General features: G+C 46.1%; 1 pseudogene; it reads left to right on the forward strand.

Moving 5' to 3' along the window:
- The first annotated feature begins 23,016 nt into the window (after window positions 1-23,016).
- On the forward strand, window positions 23,017-23,708 carry LOC141574710 (uncharacterized; annotated as a pseudogene).
- The last annotated feature ends 2,062 nt before the right edge of the window (window positions 23,709-25,770 follow it).

Consider the following 25,770-nt stretch of genomic DNA (forward strand, 5'->3'; position numbering starts at 1 on the left):
GGGCATGAGCGACTGCAGAGCTGATACAAAAGTCGGGCACAGGGGACAACAGAGGAGAACGTAAGTGTCTTATGTCCTGACGATGCAGATAGAATCAATTTTTTAAATGGGAGAAAAAGAGAAAGTAGAATAAAAAATACAGAGTAAGTAAGCAGAATAAATACAAAAAGCAAGCAGAAAGTGGAATCAGTTGGCTAATTGCCTCCTATAGCACAGAGTTAAGGGAGATTTTTTAAACTAACAAATCAAGTGGTGGAATTTTAGGCACAGTTAAGAGGTCAAAAATAAACAAAGATAAAGAAGACATTAGGAAAGATAAAGAAAACGTAGGTTAAGAAAGAGTTTCAATGTCCTAAACTGGAACGTAGAGGAGGAGGGAATGCAAAGGAGGAAGCTAGAAGCTTTTCTGTTTTTTTTAACGTTCATAGTAGAGAAGTAATGAACGCCATCTAAAAGGGGAGCGGGGGAGTTGCTATATAAAGATTTAACATATATAATCTTATGCATAATTTTAGTAACAACTAAAATAAAAATATGAGCCCTGCCAAAATTAGAACTAATAAAATGAGCAAAAAGAACAGACTACATACTGAAATAATTAAAAAAAATATATAAAAAGTAAGTACAACAAAATACAACAGAACGAAGAAGAAACATATTTCATATACACAAATATAAATATAAATGTGCTTAACTCATCTTTTAAAAGAAAGATTTTCACATTAGATCACAAAGTAAAATCCACTGTGTGCTGCTTACTAGAGACAAACTGAAAGCAAGAATTCAGAAAAGTTAAAAATAAAAGGATCAGAGGAGAGAGAAATAGCTTCGCGGTAGAGCGCATGCTTAGCCTGTACAAGGTCCTGGGTTCAATCCCCAGGACCTCCAGTGGAATAAAAAAGAGAATAGGCCAAGGCGTACCAGCTAAACGAAAAAAAAGAAAAAAGAAAAAGAAAAAAGGAGGTTGTGCTCTTGCTTGTATTGTTTGTTGCATGTGGGGGAGGTAGTCAGGCTTCCTCATTGACTTCTGCGTGGAGGAGGTACTGGGGATCGAACCGGGGACCTCCTGGGTGCTGAGCATGCGCTCTACCACTTGCGCGATACCCTTCCCCCGAGGTTGTGCTCTTAATATTAGAAAAGGTAGAATTTACAGTAAAAGTATTAAATAAGCCAAAGAGGAGCATTTTACGATGCTGAGGGCTACAATCCACAACAAAAGTATTATGAATATCTACATACCAAGTAGAAGCAGTCGTCAGAAAAATTGGGTCTGAGCCGTTGGATTCATACCTGACCGTGCTCATCATGATAAGTTTCAAGTGGGTCAAAGATTTAAATTAAAAACATAAAATTATAAAATTACTAGAACAACACATGACAAATTTCTTGATAACCTTGAAATGGGGACATCCTTTCTATCATTCAAAATTAAAAGCCATTAAAATAAGCTAATATATTTGACTACGTTAAAGAGAACCTTCCACTAGGCTTCTGGAAAGATGGAATAGATATACTATTTGCCTATTCCTCCTGCTAAGTACAACTAAGACGCCTGGAATTACATATAAAGCAAACATAAGAAGACCCTGGAAAGTTCAGAGTTAAAGGCAGACTGACTATAAACGCCTCAACAGAGCCCTCTCTCCGTGGCCAAAGGACCAGGAAAGAGACAGCTGGATAAGACAGGAAACTTTTAGACAATAATGGAGTTAATGTTAGAAAGTCTCCTAGTGAGTTCAGCACATTGATCGGCAGAGGGAGAAAATGGCAAACGATATTCTCAATAGATGCAGCAAAAGAATTTGATAAAAATCAAAAGCTACTCATGATTTTAAAAAAACAACTGAACTTTTGACAGTTTAGAAATAGAAGGGGGTATATACTAACAATCTATGGCAAACATTGCACTCTGAGGTGACATGCTAGAGGTAGTCCTTAGCCAATCAGGAATAGGATGGGATACCCCACGTGCCGCTGCCATCCAGTATTGTCATGGGGGTTCCAGACGGTGCAGAGAACAAAGAGAAATTCGACTTATAAAGATGAAAAAAAGCAAACCAAACAGTATCTATTGTCTGATAATATGAACGTAGAAACAGAACACACTCCCAATTTACAGACAGAAGACTGGAATTAATAAGGTAGTTTGGCAAGCTGCTGGATATATAATCAATAAACAAAAATCAATTGCATTTATGCTCCAAAAAACAATGAAAATAAATCAACTTACTAAAGCAACAAAAAGTATGGGGTGCCTAACAATAATGCCAGCAAATGTTTTGCAAGGGACTTCTAAACATCTCAGTTCCAACAGCCTTGGGTCCAACCCAAGCATGGCAACAGAGGGGAGAAAAAAGGTGGAGCCTGGGGCTGGCACCTCAGACCGACCACACAGCCTTCTGCTGAGGGATTTTCTTGTATCAGCCTCCGGGTGAGAGTCAGAATGTCTTGAGTTAAAGACATTAAGTAGGGGGTGCAGGAAGCTGCCCAGTAGCGACACTCCTCTAAAAGCTAGACCACTCCATCTTGCCTTCCCCTAGTTGCATCTGGCGGCATTGACCCTGCAGGGGCATCTCCGACCACACCTGGACCGCTCACCCTCACCAGACACAGCTGCTGGTCCCAGGGGGATAATGGGCATTGGTGGCCAGGCTGGTACGTCCTGGCCTCACGCCTGCACACGTATTTTTAAGGTGAATTTAATTCCGTTAATAGGTAGTACGTTTGTATTGTTAACCAAACCGAATCATACGCAAAACCTTGGTGGCGGGTGACAGATGGGGCCGAGAGCTTGGGGCAGGAAGCAGCTTGTGTGCACCGAGCATCTCCGCTGTCTCGGCATCCCTGTCCCAAAATTCCTCTCGTCTGCAGTCATCGCTTGCCCCGTACTCGGACCTGCCCTCACTCTTCCCTTTATCCTTTGACTCTGTCTCCTGTGAAAACTGCTCCTCTGGCAATTTTCCAGAGGAGGCAAGAAGAACAAAAGTATTGTCTCCTTGAAAAGCCTTTCCTGAGAAGACACCCCAGCTCCTCTTGGCCTTGGGGCCTGATGTGCCCTAACCTCCAGGGCAGACCTCCCCTGTGCTCCTGACCCCAGTCCCACCGGGCGAGCCAGCACCGCCTTCCCTGCACGGCCGACCTGCCAGGGCTGTCTGCACTGGAGCCACGCGGACCCCAGAACAAAGGTGCAGGTGAGGGGAACCCCCAGGAGGGGCGCGGTCCTGGACTAGGGGCAGAGGGGGACGGGCCAACAGCAGCACCTGCAAAGGCAGGAGGGGCAAGTCAGACGTGTGCAAAGCCCCGCTGGGCAGGAAGGGGGGGCCGGGCATGCGCAGACAGGAGAGGCCGGCTGCACTCACGGAGCGCTTCCTCCCGCAGTGGGCTCCCTGCGCGGGACGTGGGAGGGACTGGGGAGGAGGCCGGTGTGCGTGGCTGTAAGGCCAGGGTCCCAGGATAGGAAAGCCTCTCTCTCCAGTCTCTTGGAGCCTGTTTGGGATCCTGGGCAGAGGGGATGGCTAGTTGTCACCATGGGCTTGGGACTGAGCCTGGAGCCGGGCTGGGGACTCTGCTCACCCTGCCTCCTGACCCCACCTCCTCAGCACCTTTCTAAACAATATGCCAACTGGCCCATTACAGCATCCCAAATTATCCAGATCAAAAAGTGGTTTATTGTTATTGCCGCCTCAAATTTCAGGAGTGGGCAGTGGCCTTGGGTTGTTGGCCTGTTATTCCAAGGACAGGGAGAGGGGTTGTTCCTCTGGCTGTTGATGAATTAATGACAAACCGTAGGATCTGGGGTTTCTTTGCCCTTCAAATCAAGGACCAACATAGGATTTAGCATTTTCCTTCTGACTGGAATTTGTGGCTTATTACTGCCACTAGCACCATCCGGGTGAGTGTGGCTTAAATGTCAAGATATATTTTTCAGGTGCTTAAGACACCAAAGATCTCGGCTGTCTGGAAAAGTGAATTTTAATTAGCAAAGGGATCCCATAAAACCTCCCCAGCCCTGACGAAAGAGCCCCGCCAGGCTTTGTGCAGTCCTGGTGTTTATTACAGCCTCAGATGGCTGGTGATAGTGTCCAGAGGACCTCAGGACTGCGTTAGTGGGAACTGGTTTTAGCTTTCAAACCTTATCTGTCAAGTCCCTAATGCTAAATATCTCTGGAGAAACAAAGAAGGCTACATAAAGGCACTTTGTGAACAGCTAATAGTCCAGTGCTGCCCCGAGGGCCTTCCACGGACTGGGCTTCCTTAGCAGTTAATTCATGTGGTTTAGAAAGAGTTAGCTCTTTGAGAGCTTGGGGGCACCACTCAGATTTGGAAGGGAGCCCCCCTTCCTGTTCTTACCTCACTTTCTCTCACACCTGCTTACTTCTGCTCTGCCTCCTCGGCATGGCCGGAGAAAGCCAAGGACATCCCTTCTTTGATGCAGCAAAGATTTGTGCATCCAGCCAGCCTCGCCCTAGCAGCTGAGCCCTCAGAGATGCGTGGGGAGGTGACTTTTGAAGGGCTCCCAGCCTCCCTGTAAGCAAGCCGGCTGTGACCCTGAGAGACCAGGTGCCCCGTTACAGCGTGACTGAGGCCGGCAGTGAGGAAGGTGTGTGAGTGTGTGTGTCGGGAAGGTGGTGAACTCACCAAGCCACAGCCAGATTTTAGAAGATGAGTAAGACTTTATTAGGCAAAAGGGGATACTACTCTCCAACGTCACAGAAATAAAAGATTATAAAGGAATATTATGAACAACTGTTTGTCAACAGCTATTAGATAACTGAGATTACAAAGAAAGATACGTTAGATGAAATGAACACATTCTAGGAGACAGACTACTAAAACTGACTCAGGAGGAAATTGAAAATCTGAATAGACCTATAGCACGTGAACAGATTGACACCAGGAGCCCAGGCAGCAAAACGAAAAATAGAGAAATTAGACTTTGTTAAAATTAGGAACCTCTGTGTTGTGAAGGACATCATCAAAAATGTAAAAATATTTGTGTATCTGATATTTAAAATTCTTAAAGAATTTTCTCTCACTAAGAAAAGACAAATAACCCAATTGAAAAATGGGCAAATGATCAGAATACACATCTTTTTCCAAAGAAGATACGCAAGTGGCTAACAAACACATAAAAAGATGTTTAACATTGTTAGTTGTCGTGGAAATGTAATCAAAACCACAATGAAAACCATTTTACATTCAGAAGCTTGGCTAGAATAAAAAAGTCAGATAATTCTGGTGAGAATGTGGAGAAATTGGAGCCCTCTGGACCCTGCTGGCAGGAATGTAAAACAGTGTGGTCATTTGGGAGGCAGTCTGGCAATTCCTCGAAAGGTGAAACGTGTAGTTACCATGTGACCCAGCAATTCCACTCCTGGGTGTATACACCCAACAAAAATAAAAACATGCTCACACAGACACTTGTACAGGTGTACCTCGGAGACACCCAGGGTTCAGTTCCAGACCTTTACAACAAAGTGAATATTAAAATAAAGCAAGTCCCATGAGTTTTTTTGGTTTCCCAGTGTGTATAAAGTTATGTTTACACTATCCTGTAGTCTACTAAGTGTGCAATAGCCTTGTGTCTAAAAGAGCATTGTACAGACCTTAATTAAAAAGTACTTTGTTGCTAAAAAACATTGACCATCATCCTGACCCTTCAGTGAGTCATAATCAGAATAACAAACAACATTGATGATCACTGATCATAGATCACCATAGCAAATACAGTCATGAAATGGTTTGAAATATTGGGAGAATTACCAAATGTGACACAGAGACACAAGGTGAGCAAATGCTGTCGGAAAAATGGCACCAATAGATGTGCTCGACACAGGTTTGCCCCAAACCTTCAATTTGTAAAAATTGCAGTATCTGTGGAGGCAGTAAAGGGAAGCACAGTAAAAGGAGGTCTGCCTGTGCATGAGTATTCACAGCAGCATTATCCATAGTAGCCTCCAAGTGGAAACAACCCCAAATCCATCAAGTGATGAACAGGACAAAATATGGTATATTCATACAGCAGTATATTACTTGGCAATAAAAAGGAATAAAGTTCCTGGGAATATATCTGGAGAAAACTGTAGTTGGAAAAGATACATGCACCCCAATGTCCACAGCAGCACTTTTTACAACAGCCAAGACATGGAAGCAGCCTAAGTGTCCACCGACGGATGACTGAATAAAGAAGTTGTGGTATATTTATACAATGGAATACTACTTGGCCATAAAAAAGAATAAAATAATGCCATTTGCAGCAAAATGGATGGACCTGGAAATTGTCATTCTAAGTAAGTAAGCCAGAAAGAGAAAAATATCATATGATACCGCTTATGTGTGGAATCTAAAAAAACTCACAAAAATGAACTTATTTACGTAACAGAAACAGACTTACAGACATAGAGAACAAACTTACAGTTACCAGTGGGTAGAGGGGGTGGGAAGGGATAAATTGGGAGTTTGAGATTTGCAGTATACCGTATATAAAATAGGTTAAACAACAGGTTTATACCATGTAGCACAGGGCACTATATTCAACATCTGGTAACCTACGAAGAAAAGACTATGAAAAGGAATACATGCATGTGTATGTGTGACTGAACCATTATGCTGCGCACCAGCAGTTTACACAACACTGTTGTGTTGACTATACTTCAATAAAAAAGGAGTGCAAAAAAGGAATAAAGCACCGGTACATGCAACAGCAGAGATAAACCTTGAGATTATTGCTAAGTGAAAGAAGTCAGTCATAAAAGACCAATTATGTGATTCCATTTATGTGAAATGTTCAGAAGAGATAAATTTATAGAGACAGAAAGTTGGTTACTGGCTGCTCAGGGCTGGGGGGTGGGAAGCGGGGTGGAAGGCTAGCGGGTAACGGAGCTTGGAGGGGAGTCATGAAAATGTTCTGACATTGATTTTGGTGATGGTTGTGCAGCTCTGTGAATACACTGAAAGCCATTGACTCATACACTTCAGAAAGGTGAACTTTATGCTACATGAATTGTGTCTCAATAAAGTTGTTATTTAAAGACAAGAAGTCACTGGGCAGAGGGAAGGGCATGTTGGGCTGGGGAACAGCATTACACACGAGCGTGTTTGGGCACCTGGAACACTCGATGTGACAGTGGCAGCTGGCGGTGCGCGGAGGGGCACTGGGCGGGGTGGAAGGCGAGAGCAGTGGGCCTGGGCTGGAGCACCCAGACTAGGGGGCCTGGATATTTTTTGGAGGCCACAATGGGCCAGTGCGAAACAGGAAGGAAGCTGAAGGAGGACTGCTTCAGAACGGAGGGCAGGCGGCTGAGGCCAGGGCTGAATGGGGCTGCAGGTGCCAGATGTGGGCAAGAGGGGGTAGCTTTGAGAGCCATGTGGAAGGCCTAATCAACATTGTGGGGTGCGGAGAAGGGCCAAGGAGAGACCACCCCCCATTGGGGGACTCTGGGGAGGAGGGGAGTCCTGCGATGAGAATGGCTTCTGTCCCCCCGACCCCACTACTGACCTGATCCGTGAATCCAGCCCGCATGCCCGAGCGTCCCCCAGCCTGGGCCCCACACCGGGTGCTGGGACGCAGAGACAGGGCCGACTCCTACCCCTGCTGTGGGACAGCGGGGCAGAGGGTGAGCTCAGGGGTGGCGGGAGGGAGCAGAGTAGGTTTCCTTGATGGGGAGTCCAGCGCCAATCCTTTCACGGATTCCTTGATTTTAATTGGGAAGGACGATGGAAAAACGAAAGTGGGATCTGGAAACAAACCAGCGAATGAAAAACTCCCTGCCTCCAGTGACCGCTTCTCCTTTGCCTTTGAAGCTGTGGCTGGGGACACGGTCAAGCTCCTTAACCTCAGGGAGGGCTGCATAAAGACCAGCCAGAGGTTCCATTCTCGCCCGCGCATGTGGCCACCTCTTACATTTTTGGAAGGATGAGATGGGTCTCATTCTGAGTTCTTTCTCTTAACTGGGGGTAATAAGATTTTTCATTGTGTGTGTGTGTGTGTGTGTGTGTGTGTGTTACTATCTTGAGGAGGCCTTTTTTTTTTTCCAGTGGGAAGATGCACAAAAGGGACTATTTACTTTAAGCTTTTATTTATTTATTTTAAATTAATGAATTAATTAATCCTTATTTTTGTCTCCTGCACTGTCATGAAAAAGAGATGTGAGCTTAAGGTTTTAAAAGTCTTATGTCTATGGCTCTCTCTTCTGCCACGTTTGCCTTGTGAACATTGATGCTGTGTTGTTTATTACTTAGATATCAGTATCTCTGTTGAGAATTACACCTTTGACCCTAACAAAGGGCCGTTTTTCATCTTAATGAATGTTTTTGCCATGAATCCAAACTTTATACTCTTTTTGCTGCATTTCCTTGATAGATCACTCATACTCTGGTGTTTTACCTTTTTGAGTTACTCTGTTCTAGTTATGTCTCTTGATTTTTTTTAATTTAATTTAATTTTTTTTATTGAGGTATAGTGGGTTTACCATGTTGTGTCAAGTCCTGGTGTGCAGCACAAGGCTTCAGTCATACATAAATACACATATATTCATTTTCATACTCTTTTTCACCATAAGCAACTACAAGATATTGAATATAGTTCCCTGTGCCATACAGCGCTCTTGTTTTGTTTTTTTTTTTAATTGAAGTATAGTCAGTTTACAGCGTTGTACCAATTAGTTACATCTCTCATACGTTACTTTTTGGAACGTCTTTGTTTGTGTGTTAACCCATGCATTAGACCAAGTGACAGGTGTGTTCTGTCATGCAATTTAGTTTTTAGAACTGTAAAAACACTCCTTATGTGATCTGTTTTATTCATTTTGCCTTTTTATGTGTATTTCTTCTGATAAGTAGAGAAGTGTGTATTACTGTTAGTGCTTTTATTGAGATGTAACTGACATAAAACACTGAATGAGGTTTACGTGAAGAGCAGGATGATTTGATATGTGTGCTACTCAGTCTTTTTTTTAAATTTCTTTTTTGGTGGGGAGAGGTAATTAGGGTTATTTATTTATTTTTAGAGGAGGTCCTGGGCATTGAACCCGGGACCTTGTGCATGTACGCGCTCCACTGCTTGAGCTACACCCTCCCCCCTACTTAGTCTTTATATCATCTCAATGCCACATCTCATTCTACCGTGCTGATGTGTCAGCATTGTTTTTTAGTAAATCTTGTGTGGTAGACTGAGGTTGTCTCTAATTTTGCAAAGATGCTCTAAGCATCTCTGTGTTTAGTCCTGGTTTTAGTCAGGACTCTTGTTTGCAAGTGACAAGGATGACTTGAGTAGCTGAGGGAAATCGGTGCCCAGGCCTCCTGGGGGAGGGCCATGCCCAGTGTCCCCACAGTGCACTGATTTCAGCCTGCCCTTGCTATCCAGAGCTATCATTTAACTGCCCCCTTCTTTGCTAGTTTAATGGGTGTAAAATGAAACCTCAATGTTGCTTTAGTGTTACTAACAAGGGGTGAGGACGTTTACGGGTTTGCTCGGTGTGGGCGCCTTCCCCTGTGGCGATGGCTGTGTTTATTCCTCCGCTCACTGCCCACGAGGGCTGCTTGCAGACTCTGCCCGAGCAGAGGGCCCGGCCTCCGCATGGTCTTCCCATTTCTCAAGAACAGGCAGAGCGCAGCTCCAACTGTGCAGCAAAGGCCAGTGTGTTCTGCTCCCGCCACGGGGCCAGCTCTGTTTCCGCAGGCTGCCTGAGAGGGGCCTAGGAAGTGATAAGTGAAAAGCCATCACAACTTCTGGAACCAACTCAAAGGACACACTGGGGCGGCTGGAGCACCAGCAGGGCTCGGCCAGGCTCAGCGGTGTCGTCAGGAGAACGATTCCATTTCAGCAGATGCAGCCCCTGGGGAGAGGACGGGGGGCAGGTCTTCAGAGGATAACTTACAAAAAGCTGAAAAACTGTCTGAAAGGTATTTGTGTCGGAGGAGAGAGCTTTGGGCTTTGCCTGAATCCAGTGTCCTTTGCGTCCCTCTTTTGTGGGGTGTCTGTGTAGCAATCACACCCGCTTCATTTATTTCCCCCTTTTGGACAGAGCTGTGAGCAAAACACGACAAGCGGTGCTTGGTGTGGCCAGGGCGTAACTCAGTGGGTTGTGCACTGGTTCGCATAGTATCTTACACAACGTCATGTATGTTTGATACATTGCTTTACTCGAATAACAGTCTTTGGATTTCAGGAATTCCTGAGTTTGCTTCAGTTTTCTAAAATCTTTGCAAACAGAAGATGGTTCATAAGAGGAGTAGAAAATCTTATCTGATTAGTAATCTTTTTCCTTATTAGAAAGTTGGCTTTCATCTCTGAGAGTCGTTCTAAGGGTAACTGTGCAGGCTCACGCCCTAGGTCTCAGGTAGGTGTGGGTGTCAGCATCCCTTTGTGGGAAGCACCGAAGAGGCTGGGTGTGGAAGATAAATCCTCACTCAAAATGAGACGTCCTCGCCTCTGGGTTCTCTCCTAAGTTAGATCTCATTTGCGTTCTATTGTCCAGAAATTCCTCAAAGTATGTGGTCCACCAAGAGCATCGATCTTGGTTCCCCAAGACGTATTCATTTGAATGGCTGTTTTCTCGTGCCATTCCTTAGCTATTTTGGAAGTAGGAAATGCCACATGAATATGGTTCACTGTCTTGAATTGGACATTTCTGTTTGACTCATTGAGCTTTAAACATTTGACCCATCAGGACTTTATTTTAGTGAAGAGTATGGTTGTGACCTGGCATTAATTTTTTTTTTAGTATTATTTTTAACTGATTAACTTTCTAGTGGCCTCAGTGCCTTTTATTGAATGAGATATGTTTGCCCCACTGATTAGATGGTTCTCCTCTATCACATACACCTCCACACTTGTACTTGCACTATTTCTGCACTCCCTTGTCTGCCCTGACTTCTCCTTCTTGGCAGCGGTGCCGGCCAGGTCCATCACGTCTGGGAGAGAATGCTGGTTCTGCTTTGCTGCTTCTGTTTTTCAGAAATTGCCTGGGCGAAATTTTATTTTCCTTCAGATAGATTTCTTCCTTTTCCAAAAATTGTAAGAAGAAAAAAATAGAACAAGATACTATTCTAAACCCAAAATCAATCAACCCATCGATCGATCAGTCCAAGCCAAACCAAACCAAACTTCAAATCAAACAGAATTCTATTAAGATTTTGATTAGGGTTGAATTAAGCTTATAGTTAATATGGGAGAGAATGGACATCTGTATTAGTTTTCTAGACTGCAGTGACAAGTTGCCACAAATTACATGACTTAGAAATTTATTCTCTCATAGTTCTGGAGGCGAGAAGTTGTAACTTAAGGCGTGCGCTCTCTGAAGTCTCTAGAGGAGAATCTGGTCCACGTTGTCCTCTTAGTTTCTGGTGGTTACTGGCAGTTTTTGGCGTTTCTTGGCTTGCAGACACATGACTTCAGCCTCGGCCTCTATCACCACATGGCATTCTCCCTGTGTCTCCTGCCTTTTCCTTCTGACACCAGTCACTTTAGATTAAGGGCACACCTACTGCAGGATGACCTCACCTTAACCAATTACATTTCCAACTTCCTAATTGAAAAATTGAATTCTGTTATTTCCTGATAAAGCAACACTCTGAGGATTTGGGAAGGACACGAGTTTTGGGAGGACACTCAAACCTAGTAGAACATCTTTAAAATTTGTATCAATATTGTATTCAAGAACAAGGTTTGTCTATTTATTCAAGTCTTCTTTTACTTCACTGAATATTTTTTTCATCCAGTTTATTCCTAGTTAAAATTTTATTGTCCTTTTTTGAATGATACAGTTTCTTCTGTTACACCATCTAGCTGGTGTTGTTCCTCTGTCCCATAACAAACTATAGGAAATCAATTTTGTTTTGGATATAGACTTTATAACTCACTGAATTACCTTATTATTTTTAATAGCTTTCAGTCAGTTTTCTTGAGTTTTTCAGGTTTGTAATTGCATCGTCTATATATATTGATACTATTCAATATATCTGAATATATTGAATACTTAAACTTTGAATCTTGTTCTCATGTCTAATTGCATGGTCTTGTAGTTCTAAAACAGTATCACATGAAGGTGACCATGGTGGTCACCGTTCTTAGTCCTGGCTTCTGACTTGGGGGCCACATAGAGGGTGAAGTCAGGAGAATGTGTAGGAAGCTTCACTGCTGCTGAGACCCAGACTCTGGCTAAAGGGGTCTTTTGACGTCTTGACCTTCTCAAGCTACTTCTCATCTGGATGGAGACTGGGGTGGTGAGAGGACAGCTCAGGTTTCCTGGGCAAGGCCGACTACTGTCAGCACCGGGATCCACCTGGACATCTGGGAGCTATTCCCTCACCCCGGCAGGCAGGCACTGGGGGGGTGGACAGCTGCTCATGCCTGCCCTGCATCCATGGCCCCTGCTTTGGTAGCAGGCCTCGCTTCTCTCCCGTCTGAGTCACGTGGCTTGGGCTAACTCCAGTACTCCGGGTCTGGCTAGTCACTGTATTCTGTTCCTGGGAATGGCAGTGGTTTGGGGCACGGGTGGAAGGGTTGCACCTGATTCAAGCCAGGCTAATTTTGGGATTCTCTTTTTTTTTTTTAGTGCCTGCTTTTTATTTATAGATATATATTTTATTGAAGTATAGTTGATATACAATGTTGTGTTAGTTTCTGATGTATAGCATAGTGATTCAGTTATGCATATAAATACATATACATATTCTTTTTCATTATAGGTTATTACAAGCTACTGAATATAGTTCCCTGTGCTATATAGTAAGATCTAGTTGTTTATCTGTTTTATATATAATAGTTTGTATCTGTTAATCCCAAACTTCTAATTTATTCCTCCCCACCCCCTTTCCCCTTTGGTAACCATAAGTTTGTTTTTTATGTCTGTGAGTCTGTTTCTGTTTTGTAAATAAGCTCATTTGTATAATTTATTTTCAGATTCCACATATAAGTGATATCATATGGTGTTTGTCTTTGAATTACTTCACTTAGTATGATCATCTCTAGGTCCATCCATGTTGCTGCAAATGGCATTATTTCATTCTTTTTTATGGCTGTGATATATATATGTGTGTGTGTGTGTGTGTACACGTACATACCACAGCTTCTTTGCCCAGGCATCTGTCAGTGGGCAGTTATTGAGTATTGTAAACAGTGCTGCTTGTGAACATTGGGGTACGTGTATCTTCTTGAATTAGAGTTTTTCCCCCCAGAAATATGTCCAGGAGTGGGATTACTGGATCACATGGTAACTATTTTTAGTTGTTTGAGGAATCTCCATAGTGTTTTCCACAGTGGCTGCACCAATTTACATTCCCACCAACAGTGAAGGAGGGTTCCCTTTTCTCCACACCCTCTCTAGCATTTATCATTTGTGGGCTTTTTAATGATGGCCATTCTGACTGGTGTGAGGTGATATCTCATTGTAGTTCTGATCTGCACTTCAAACAGTATGGTACTGGCACAAAAACAGGTGTGGATCGATGGAACAGAATAGAGAGCCCAGAAATAAACTCACACACCTATGGTCAGTTAATCTTTGACAAAGGAGGCAAGAATATACAATGGAGACAAGACAGTTTCTTTGGCAAATGGTGTTGGGAAAGCTGGACAGCTGCATGTAAACCAGTGAAGTTGGAACACTCCCTCACGCCATACACAAAATAAACTCAAAATGGCTTAAAGACTTAAATATAAGACAAGACCCAATAAATCTCCTAGAAGAAAACATAGGCAAAACATTCTGTGACATAAATCATAGCAATGTTTTCCTAGGGCAAAATCCCAAAGCAATAGACATAAAAGCAAAAATAAACAAACAGAACCTAATTAACCTTATAAGCTTTTGCACAGCAAAGGAAACCATAAACAAAACGAAAAGACAACCTATGGACTGGGAGAAAATAGTTGCAAACGATGCAACTAACAAGGGCTTAATTTCCAAAATGTACAAACAGCTCATACAACTAATAACAAAAAAACCAAACAACCCAATCAAAAAATGGGCAGAAGACCTAAACAGACCTTTCTCCAATGAAGACATACAGATGGCCAATAGGGACTCTTTTTTAAGAGAAGGTCTCTGCCTTGTGGACCTGGGGTGGGGAAGGAGTTGTCCTGAGACTACTGGAGTCACACGTGAGATGCAGCCTGGTTGAGCTTCAGACCAGCAATAGTGACAACAAGCCATGACAGAGTCCTTTGCTTACCTGGGTCCAGCCACAGTTACTCTTAGAGTTTGAAGCTACAGGAGCCAATAAAGACCTTTTTGGTTATGTCTTTTTTTTTTTTGAAGTATACTCAGTTACAATGTGTCAGTGTCTGGTGAACAGCATAATGTTTCTGTTATACATAAACATACATATATTCATTTTCATATTCTTTTTCATTAAAGGTTACTACAAGATATTGAATATAGTTCTGTGTGCTGTACATAAGAAATTTGCTTTTTATCTATTTTTATATATAAAAGTTAATAATTACAAATCTTGAACTCATAATTTTTCCCTTCCCACCCCCTTTCCCCAATAACCGTAAGATTGTTTACTATGTCTGTGAGTCCATTTCTGTTTTGTAGATGAGTTCATTAGTGTCTTTTTCTTTTTTTAGATTCCACAAAGAATGATAGCATATGGAATTTTTCTTTCTCTTTCTGGCTTACTTCAGGAACATCCATGTTGCTGCAAATGGCATTATTTTATTCTTTTTTATGACCGAGTAGTATTCCACTATATAAATATTGGTTATGTGATCTTGAGTTAAGTTTGCCCCTTTCAACTGGAAGACACTTGAAAAAATATCCACCCTGTTAATGTCTGTCTGAAGCTCAGGAAGTTAGTTGGACCCAGAGCTGTACTCACCTGCAGTTCAAGAATAGCATGGTCACGGGGCATTTTGTGCCTGTTCACTCAGATAGCGTGTGAGGAGCACCTAGTATGCACAAGTGCTGTTTGAGCCCTCAGGATGCTTCAGGGATCAGAACGGATGACGATCCCTGTTCTCATGGAGCTCACATCTCACTGGAGAAGGTGGCTGATAAACACTTGAAAACATGAACAAGTGAGTTATCTAATGTGCCACAGTATGATCGGGGCTATGGAAAGACAAAGAAGGGTAGGGTAAGGGGGGTGAAGAGGCAGCTTTCAGCATTAAAAAGGGTGTTCAGGTTAGCCTCACTGAGAAGGTGCATTTTGGGCGAAGGTGGGTAGGGGTGTGAGGTCTGATACTGGGACATGCCCTCTGCTTGGGGCCGGGAGGAGGTGGGAGAGATGGAGAAGTGGGTGGGTTTGCTGAGGGTAACTAGGAGCTGGAGCTGGCAGGACAGTGGGATGGGCAGGGCACCTGAAGGAGGGTGAGGGAGGCTTGAGAAGACGCCTAGGTCTGGACTGTTTGTCAGATGGGCCTGAATGGAGCAGGGAACTCCTGCCCCGAGGCAGGCGCCAAGTGTGTTGAGCTGTGATATCTTGGAGACGTCCAGGAGACTCCCGGGGGGCTGGTTCCGTGGACTGGGCCCTGGTGGTCCTTTCTCTAGCATCTTGGCTGCCGGCCGCGTCTGGCCAGCATCCTTCTACAGGTGGGTTCGCTCGAGCTGGGAGGTGGGCTGGACAGTTGAAGGCCTGGTCTTGCACCTGGCACCCGTCTAGTTCCTGGTGCCCTCCTGCCCTCCCTGCCCACCCCTGTGCTCAGGTGCAGGCCGGGCCAGGCCCAGCCACTACCCTGTGTCTGGCCTTGGACGCAGCCCGGAATCCTGTTTCCCTCTTGGGCAGCCCTGGGCAGGCAAATCCAAAACACCTGGGCTGAGTGTGGCCCGGCAGCACCAGGGGCCTCCCAGGCCTCCTTCCCCTGCCCTGTCCTCGCTCAGCCAGCACCCACCAAGTCCCCACTCCTGTTCATGTTTGTTGTTCACATTTCTCTGATGGATTTATTTGCCCTCATTTGCATAAGAAACACCACACTCCCCAACTTAACGAGCGAGCCCATCTGGCACTGCAGGCTTCCTCTCAGTGAGAGCTGTGCGGGCCAGGAGCCCTTATAATTAGGGCGTTCCCTTCCAGGGTTGAGGAGGGACTGTCCGAGCAGGCTCTTGACATAGCCCCTGGACCGGGGCTCCCCGCAGCGCGGACCAGAGCCGGCCCCCTGGGCTGCCGGCTGTCTCACCTGTGCGCCCATCTGCGTGCGCCGTCTGGGCTGGCCCTGCCTCTCCCAGACTGTCCTTGGCCGGGCCACAGCTTGGCTACACCAAAGCAGGCATTTCATAGTAACATTGCAAAACCGAGCTGGGAGCATCCTCGTGGCACTTGGTTGAGCGTGGCCCAGGCTGGAAGCTCCGGAATCCTGTAGTATGGTTGTCATGGAAGGCATCCTCTGGAAACTCAGCTCTGGCCAGTCCTTATCTGGGCTATGTCAGAGGTGACACCCCAGAGAAGGTGCCCTAATCTCTCAGGTGTCACTCTGGTGACCTCCATACTAACCCCTCATCCATCCACCCACGGCTTCAACCCACAATGGTCCCTGCCCTCTCCTCTGTGCCAAGCAGGCTCTGTGCTGGCCTCAGGACAAGAGGCGAGGGGCTCAACCTCTTGGTGGGGGAGGAGGGGAGCCAGAGGACACAGGCATTCCCATGCGACAGCTAGAAGAGGGTGGTACTGAGGGAGCCTGGCCAGAAGAGTGTCTGCGTCTGACTTGAGTGGGTCATGCCTGGTCCAGCATCGGGGTGGCGTCCCCCAGGTCTCCCTGCCCATGAACGGAGTGCCAAGCCACCCATCTCTGCCCCGAGGCTGCCTTCAGGCTCGGCTTAATCATGGCTGCCCAGGCTTCACTCCTGCCCCCTGCTCAGCCCAGGAGTAGTTCCTGTGTGCTTAGCACTTGTAGCCTCAAGAAGCCTCAGTTCTAGCAGTGGGATAAAAATCCATGCTGCTAAATGAGAATTCCTAGGAAGGGGTGATGGAGCCCACAAACATCCCAGGAGGAAGGGACTGGGGAGCAGGGGCTGGGGAAGGTGGCAGCGGGCAGCACCCTGGAGTGCATTTTCCCTCCTTTTTGCTTTGCTTACAGGAAGGCTCAGGAGGAAGAGTAAGTCAAAGGGAGAATTTTCTAAGTTCTAAGCTGGCATCTAGAAAGAGACTGACGGGCTCCCATGAATGTGCCAAGCTGCCTCGGGGCTGGAAGCGGGTGGAACTGTGCCTGGACCTCTGGGACTCAAGTCTGGGTGTGAGGAGGAGGATTCTGATGCTAGAAAGAGTGGTGAGAGTTCGTGAGTTCTTATGTCTTTGTATTTCTTCCAACTAAATTCTGTATTTGTATTTTTAGGAAATTGAGGTATCATAAAAAAGTGCTTAAAGTACACTGATATCATCACCAGGCAGGACCCTAAGGGCCTTCCTGAGACAGACCCTCCCCTCTGCCTGCCTCTTGTTTGTAGAAGCACTTCAGCCTCATAGGCCTTCCGCAAGTTCCAAAGAGCATATTTAGTCAGAGAAGAGAGAAAAGGCAGAAACAAAGGAAAGCAGTCAAGCAAGACAAAATAATAATAGTTTAGCCATCAAAGTCAAGGAACTTCAGCTCCTCCTCCGGATTTATAGATAACATTCGGAGCCGTATCCTTTGAGCTGTTTTGCAGAGTGTGAAACCCCCACCGGGTGGAAGAAGTTAACTGTGTGCTGCCCACGAGCGCGGAGACTCCAGGCCGGCGGGAACCAGGAGGGCGATTGGTTTCCAGCGACCTCCCCCCCAGCCAATCAGAAGAGCGCCCACGAGCCCATCACCCGCCCACAGCCCTCCCCCTCGCCCTGTCTTTAAAACCCTTCCCCTGACAGTCACTGGGGAGTTTGGGTCTTTTGAACATTAGCCTCTTGGACTCCATGTTTGGTGCCACAGTGAACACCGCACTGCCCTTCGCCGCAGCCCGGGTGTCAGTAGATGGGTTTTACTGTGTGCGGGCAAGTGCACTCAAGTTTAGTTCAGCAGCAGCAGCAAGCAGATCTTTACACATCTTTCTACGTGTGTAGAGAAGCTGACCAGCACTCTGTAAGGCTCTTGCATTAATCATGTTTTTTTATTTTTCGTATTTTAGGATGCTTTGGCATCGTCTGATGTTTTGCTGCCTGGGGAGAGACTGCCCCTCCCGGTCTAGAGACAGCAAACAACTTGCCTGCAAGTCTGCCTTTTATATGCAAACCAACCAATCCAAACTGCTTTCTTTATCTCACTCACAAGTCAAGCCAATGTCCCCCTGCCCTAAATCACCCCGCAGCCAGATTCCAAACAACCAGAGGCCACCCCCACAGTCCAGGGCTTGCTGAAGTTATTTAGACCAGCCAGTCCTGAACTTTGCTCACACTCGCCTACTTGTTGCTCTCGTTTCTTCCCCGGGAAGCCGCAGTCTGGGCCCCGGCCATGCTTTCCCCCGGCTCCTTCTGTCTTCTGACCAATCTGGTGCTTCCCCAAGTGGCCCTTCATGGCCCGACATGCCCCGTCCTTTTGGGAACTGTAAGTTGTAAGCTTCTCTTTTAAAGGCCATTGTCTCTGTGTTTGTCACCTTAGCACATCTGATTAAAACAAAAGCCCATTAAGACGGCCCCCTCCCGTCCCTTCCTAGTCTATACTTTCCTCCATCCCAAGAGGTAACCGCTGTTGCGATTTCTATCATAACAGAGTTTTGCCTGTTCTTGTCCTTCATATAAAGTCATTCAGTGTTTTCCCTCGTGTGTCTGCCTTTTTTTACTCAACATAATGAGATTATCCAGGTTGCTGAGACTATTTCTCTCTCTCTCTCGGGCATAGTGTTCCATTACATATGGAGGCCACAATTTACTCATTTTTTGTTGATGGGTATTTGAGTCCCTCTCTGTACCTGTTTCTCATAGAGTTCCACATTTCATTGTTATTAGACTCTTTTGCAACTACGAAGGAAATTTCAAGTATCTTACAAGTCGCAGCTGTGTGTGTCTTGTATTCTGCCTCCGAGAGCCTGGTGCCCAGTGACAGCTGCTCTCCGTCCGTCTGGCAAATAGTTCTTGAGCACTTACCTTGTGCCTTGGTGCTGTCCCAGGTGCTGGACTACCTCCCACAAGGGGCTGCATTCTAGTGGCGATGGTGGGAGTGGGAAGAACAGATAGTAAGCAGGCAGGAAAACAGATCATATAATTTCAAGAAACGATATACACAAAGGAGAAAATAAAGCAGGGTGAGGGTGTTCAGTGTATGTGTGGGGGTGGTTAACACAGGCCGGGAAGTCAGGGCAATGCTCTCTGGGAAAGTGCCTTTTAAAACATAACTGAATGCAGTGGGGGAGGAAGCCATCTGGGAAAAGAGCATTTCAGGCAGAAGGAATAGCATGTGCAAAGGCCCTGAGACAGAAACATACTCTCGTAAGGTGCAGCAAGAAACCCAGAGGGGCTGGAGAAGTGGACTTGAGGGGGAATGTGGTAGGGGGAATGTGGCCCTGGACTTGAAAGATTGACAGACACACTAATGGTTATTCAGACTCAGGTATTTGGGACACATTTTCTTGAAAATGAATAAAGTGAACTTCTTTCTTCAAGGAAAATGACTAATAGTATTTGTGGCCAAAAAGAAAATTTGAACTTTTAGGTGAAAATTAGAATTTTGGAAAACATATCCCCACCACTGTAAATTTAACAGCTTCTCGCTACAGAAAGACTTTGTTGATGAGAGTAATGATGATTCTCACGAAAGTGATGCTTGATACTGTTTAAAGCAGCATGTCAACCTTTGGAAGCCCTGCATGACTTGAAGAACCAATGTTCTCTGAATGCCCACATGATTGCTATGGAAGCGTGCTGTGGGCAATAAAGTCCTTTGTCACTGACACAGGAATCTCATGTCTTTTGCCAGCATCCATGAAATGGCAAGTTAATTTGGTAGCTTCTCAGTAGGGTAAAACCACATCCCAGCCCTGACAGTTACAGAATCATGCAAAAAATGAGGCAAAGTACACATTCAGAGGCCAAGACAGAAAAATGAATTTTAATGGAGCAGAATACAGAAAGCTTATCACTGTGGTTTCAGAGTTCACACCACAACCAGCAGAGCTGGAATTAGGTGGAAGGAACAAAGTTCAGGCACCTCTCGCAGCTGAGAGTGTCTCGAGTCTGTACCCTGAGTGACTCGCTCACCTTGTCCTGGTCCTGACAACTAGACTTTAAGGAACTGCTTCTTTAAAAATTTTTTTTGAGGAACCACTATACTGTTTTCACACATATATGTAGAATCTAAAAAAAAAAAAAAAACAAAACCAAATGAACAAATATGACAAAACAGAAGCAGACTCAGATGCAGAGAACAAACCAGTGGTGACCAGTGGGGAGAGGGCTGGGGGGGAGGGGCAAAATAGGTGAAGGGGATTAATAGGTACAAACTGCTAGGTATAAAATACATAAGTTACAAGGATGCAATGTACAACACAAGGGATATGGTCAATATTTTATAATAACTTTGTATGGAGTATAATCTATAAAGATACTGAATCTTTAAAGATAAGGTGTACAAGACAGCTACAAACCTGAAACTAATAGAATATGGTAAGTCAACTATACTTCAGTTAAAAAAAAGAAGAAACAGCTTCTTGTTGAGTTCTGGGTTAGTATCAAGTAAGAAAATCCATGATGCTCTGAAAAGGCGATGAAAATCTTCCTTTTCTAATTGCATCTCTGCAGGGCTCCCAAGCCTCTTCTTATGCTTTAACCAAACAACACATCACAACAAACCGAAGGCAGGAACAGAGATGAGAACCCAGCTGCCTCTCTTAATCCAGGCATTAAGGAGATTTGCAAAACTGCCAAACAATGGCATGCCTTCCACTCCCTTTCCCATTTGTCTCGGAAGACATAGTTTTTATTAAAAAACGTGTTATTTATAGAACCAGGCAATGAGCTCCTTGTTATTTTTAAAACAAGTTAATGAATGAATGTCTTCAAGGTGTCTCAGTTTAAAATTTTAACATGATAAACACTGATGGATATAACTCCCACAAACAAAAACTCTTTGGGGTTCTCCATAATTGTTAAGAATGTAAAGGGGTCTTGAGACCAAAACGTTTGAGAACTGCTGGTCTAAATGCTTAAAAGCTATAAAGCAACCTAATGAACTGGCAAATAAAGTATGCTACGCCTCTAGCCTTGAAAAATGCATCTTTAAAGTGGCCTGGAAACCAGGTTCAAATTGAGAGCTCTTCTAAATGTCCATCAACAGAGCGCTGGATAAAGAAGTTGTGGTATATTATACAATGGGACACTACTCAGCCATAAAAAAAAGAATAAAATAATGCCATTTGCAGCAACATGGATGGACCTGGGGATTGTCATTCTAAGTGAAGTAAGCCAGAAAAGAAAGAAAAATACCATATGAAATCACTCATATGTGGAATTTAAAAAAAAAGAAAAAAGAGGACACTAATGAACTCATCTACAAAACAGAAACAGACTCGCAGACTTAGGAAACAATTTTATGGTTACCGGGGGAAAGGGAGTGGGAAGGGATAAATTTAGGAGTTTGAGATTTGTAAATATTAACTACTATATATAAAAATAGATAAAAACAAATTTCTTCTGTATAGCACAGGGAGCTATATTCAGTATCTTATAATAACCTTTAATGAAAAAAATAAAAATGAATCTATGTATGTATATGCATGACTGGGACATTATGCTGTGCACCAGAAATTGATGCATTGTAACTGACTATACTTCAATTAAAAAAATAAGCAAGGTGAGAACTCTTGACCTCCTCAGGGTTCTATGCTGGGGCGGGGTGGAGACAAGGCACTGTCTTCCTTGCCTGGCATCACCCTCCTCTTCTCACCCTGGGCTCCAGGAGCCCCTGAAAACAGAGACTTCTTGGCCACCTCGAAGGTCTACTGGTGGTGGGGTCCACCCTCTAGGACAGCTCCACGAAAGAGGGCTGCATGGGTCCTGAACGTGAGCCTGGGCTTTGGGGGCAGGACCTGCGGGATCTAGGGGACCCAGAGCACAGTCTGGAGGGTGAGGGAGTAGGCTTGGGTGGGCACCTCCCCTTGACCCCGTAGACACCGCATCCCATGGAAAGGGGCGTGGCTAGAAGAGGTCTGAGAGGGAGGCAGAGGGCAGGTTCTAACGGGCTCCTGCTCCCCGGCAGCTGTCTCGGGGCTTAGCCTGTCGTATAAGGCCTTGCTGACGGATTGGAGATTCCAGGGTAGCACGGGAGCCGGTGTTCTCTGCATCTGCCATCTAGACCCTTCCTGATGCTGGCTGCCATGGCCCTTCTCCTGATCTCCACTTTCTTGCGTTAAGATGAGGAGGGTTGATAGGCGTGGCCCCAAACATTCTCCAAACATTCTTCACATGTTCATTCCAAGAATCTGTGATTTCCGAATTGAGACCCTGATAACCTATACGCTGTGGGGGGATTTAGCTGGTTGGTTAGAGAAAGAGTGATTTTTCTTTTCTTTTGAAAAAATGAATAGAAATATTTATGAAGATTTCTTTCTTAAATTACATTGCCAAGGGAGATAGGCTCACACTAAACAGGAAAATAAGAGTATTTCATATATATATGTATATATATATAATTTTTAAATCAGTTACCGTTTCAAAGTACATTTTAAAGAATACAATCATCTTTGAAATAGCTTGTAAGTGTGATTTGCAGGGAATGGCTGTTACAAAATCACTCCTACTGGTTTTATGAGATTTTCATATGAATGTTATGGTACGCGTTGGATCTGAGGGCAATGCCTGCACACAGTCTGTTATCATTAAGAAATACTTTTGTGAAGCCTGTTTTGTGGGTGAAAACAAAAAAATGAAATGCACTAGCCTACTTTCAAAAAGCTTCAAAAAGGTTACTGTCTCCTAAGAGAAATCTATTTATCCATCCATCCATCCATCCATCCATCCATTTGTCCATTTCTCAACCCTCCCATTTGTTCATACATTCATGTATTTATCCACTTATTCTGCCCATCTATCCATCTACCTATCACCTACTCATTCACTCCTTATCCATACATTCATCAATTTACTGCATATCCCAACCAACCAACATCTATCTATCCATCAGTTCATCCACATATCTATCCATACATCCTCCCATCCATCCATCCACCCATTCATCCATCCATCCATCCATCCACCTATCCATCCATCCATCCATCCACCTATCCATCCATCCATCCATCCACCCACCTATCCATCCATCCATCCATCCACCTATCCATCCATCCACCCATCCATCCACCCATCCATCCATCCATCCATCCAGCCAGCCAGCCAGCCATCCATCCATCCATCCATCCACCCATTCATCCATCCATCCACCTATCCATCCATCCATCCATCCATCCACCTATCCATCCATCCATCCATCCACCCACCTATCCATCCATCCATCCATCCACCTATCCATCCATCCATCCATCCATCCACCCACCCATCCATCCACCCATCCATCCATCCCTCCAGCCATCCATCCACCCATTCATCCATCCATTCATCCATCCACCCATCCAGCCAGCCAGCCAGCCAGCCAGCCAGCCAGCCATCCATCCATCCATCCATCCATCCATCCATCCATCCATCCTCTCCTCCCTGAGAGGAGCCAAGCCTTGTATAGGTCATGTGGTGGAGTGGTTAGAGAATACTCTGGGTTTCTAGGAACTGGCTCTGCCCTGACCCTCTTCATTAAGTTCAGTGAAGGAAGTCACTGCAGCCTGACACAGTGGGGGCACATGCATCTGCCCCCTTAGCCAAAGAAGCAATGCGGTTATTAGCTCAACAGGAGAAAATGCCAGAGGCAGGTGACTGGGGGCAATATTCATTTCTCATACAGACCTGATGATGGAGAATGAGTCTTCACTCTGCAGCAAGGCTTGACTTCGGATATTTTTGAAGTGAGCATTCTGCACCCCAGAGGAGAAGGCTCCATGGTTCCCACCCTCTCCCCTGCCAACAGGCCCAGAACCACCACAACCCCAGAGTCAGCGGACCATGAGGCTGACACTTCTTTCCCAGCAGGCTGGGACTGCCCAAGGGCTGCTGAGCTTAGGTCTCCGCCACTCACGGGAGGGGCAGGGTCAAATGTAGGGGAGTGGGTACAGAGACGGGCCCACCCTTGGGGCCAGAAGGGGGTTCAATCTCCTCCAAACTCAAAGGCCTGAGCAGAATCCCTGTGGAATGGTGGAGTGGCCATCCCGAAAAGCGGACAGCACCTCTTCACTCCCTGGTCACCCATGGGTAGGGGTCCTACCAGCAGGACTCCCGTCTGGGATTGGCCCTTGACTCCCCACCCCACGTCCCAACTGCTAGCAAGTGGGCACAACTCATTCTACAATGTTGGGGGGGGGATTTTTGCCCCAGCCGTTGCCACCCTCCATGGGTCACAGCCCAGCGGCCGGCTCTTCTCCCTGTGCTGGGCCACCTCATGCAGCTGGAGAGAAGCCATGACCTGTTCCTCCTGTCCCCACGGGTGAGGAGCCCATCAGAGCCTCCATCCACTCACCTCTGCAGCAGCTCGACCTCAGGAGGGAGACCGGCTGGGTGGGTGGCAGAGAGCGGCTGTAGTTCACCGAGACCGGGGCTCGTGCCCGCCGTCCAAAGCTGCCTAGTATTTACCGAGTAAAAGTCATTGCCCTGGAGACGAGGGCTTTGTTGACACTGAGGAATGAACGTTGTCTGGTCTGTGGGTCTGCAGAGGAAGCCTCCTGTGTTTCTGGACAGAGTCTCAGGGAGAAGGCACCTGCAGGGGCCCAGAGACTGGCAATCGTGGGCGACTGGGGGTGGCCTGGGCCCAGGAGGCGGGTGGTCTGAACAGCCTGGGGTCTGGGATGCGTAGGGGTGACCCTGCCTGCAGGTTTGCCCTGAGTGTCTAGTCCTGGCTTCGGGGACTGCCTTCCTCTAGTTTCCCTTTCATCTGGGGCCAGCTCTGCCCCGGTCCCTTCATGGCCTCCGGTGTCGGGCTCAGCCCTAGGTCCTAGGAGAGAGGGTCTAGGGACACCCTAGTCCCATACCTAGGGCCTCCACAACCAGGATTTCTTTTGACCTGGGTGGTTGGGTCCTGCCCTGGGTCTCCCAGGCCCTCCACACTTTGGGGTGCCTTCCTCAAAGTTGTCTAAGTCCACATGCAGAGCCTGGGACCAGCCAGGCTGGCAGGGGTGCCTGGGTGGGGCTCTCCCCATCTGAACAGGACCCGTGTGGGCTCTGGCTCTGTTTTCTCCCTCAGATACTATCTGACCCTGCACCCAGCACGTGGAGTTGACCACATTCCTCAAGGGCTCCAGGACTCAGGCTGAGGGCCCTGTGGCTGGGCCCTGGTCCCAGAAAAGTGGCCTCGTGAACAAATGCTTGCTACTGGTTTTCCTTTTGTGGGATCATGTGAGGGTTGGCTGCCAGAAGGGTGCTGACATGCTGGTTTGGGGTGACTCAAAGTTTATGCAGACAGAGGTCCCACAAGAGATATTTTCCCAGTGGCCTGCCTGCCCTTGTCTGCACAACTCACGCTGTCTGCTGGGTACCAGTAAGTACCTAAGCACCCCACCATCTCCCTACCTGACCCCTCTTTCCAGCACAACCCCTGGGCAGACTGCTGGCTGCGTGCTCCGACTTACTTCTTGCAGCCACCACCCCAATTTTGATCTGAGGATCCTCATGGGGCCCAGCTAGTCTTCACCCCCTGGGCCACTCTCTGCTCCTCCCTCCTCTATGCCTGTGGTCCACGTCCCTGTCTGCCTGTGTCCCAGGGGTGTCTGCGCCTGCCGCCTCCCCGGCCTGGGCTGCCTCCCCGGGCCGCTGCGGGGTCTGCACGTCCCTGTC

The sequence above is a fragment of the Camelus bactrianus genome, chromosome 22, assembly GCF_048773025.1.
Source record: "Camelus bactrianus isolate YW-2024 breed Bactrian camel chromosome 22, ASM4877302v1, whole genome shotgun sequence".
Taxonomy (NCBI): domain Eukaryota; kingdom Metazoa; phylum Chordata; class Mammalia; order Artiodactyla; family Camelidae; genus Camelus; species Camelus bactrianus.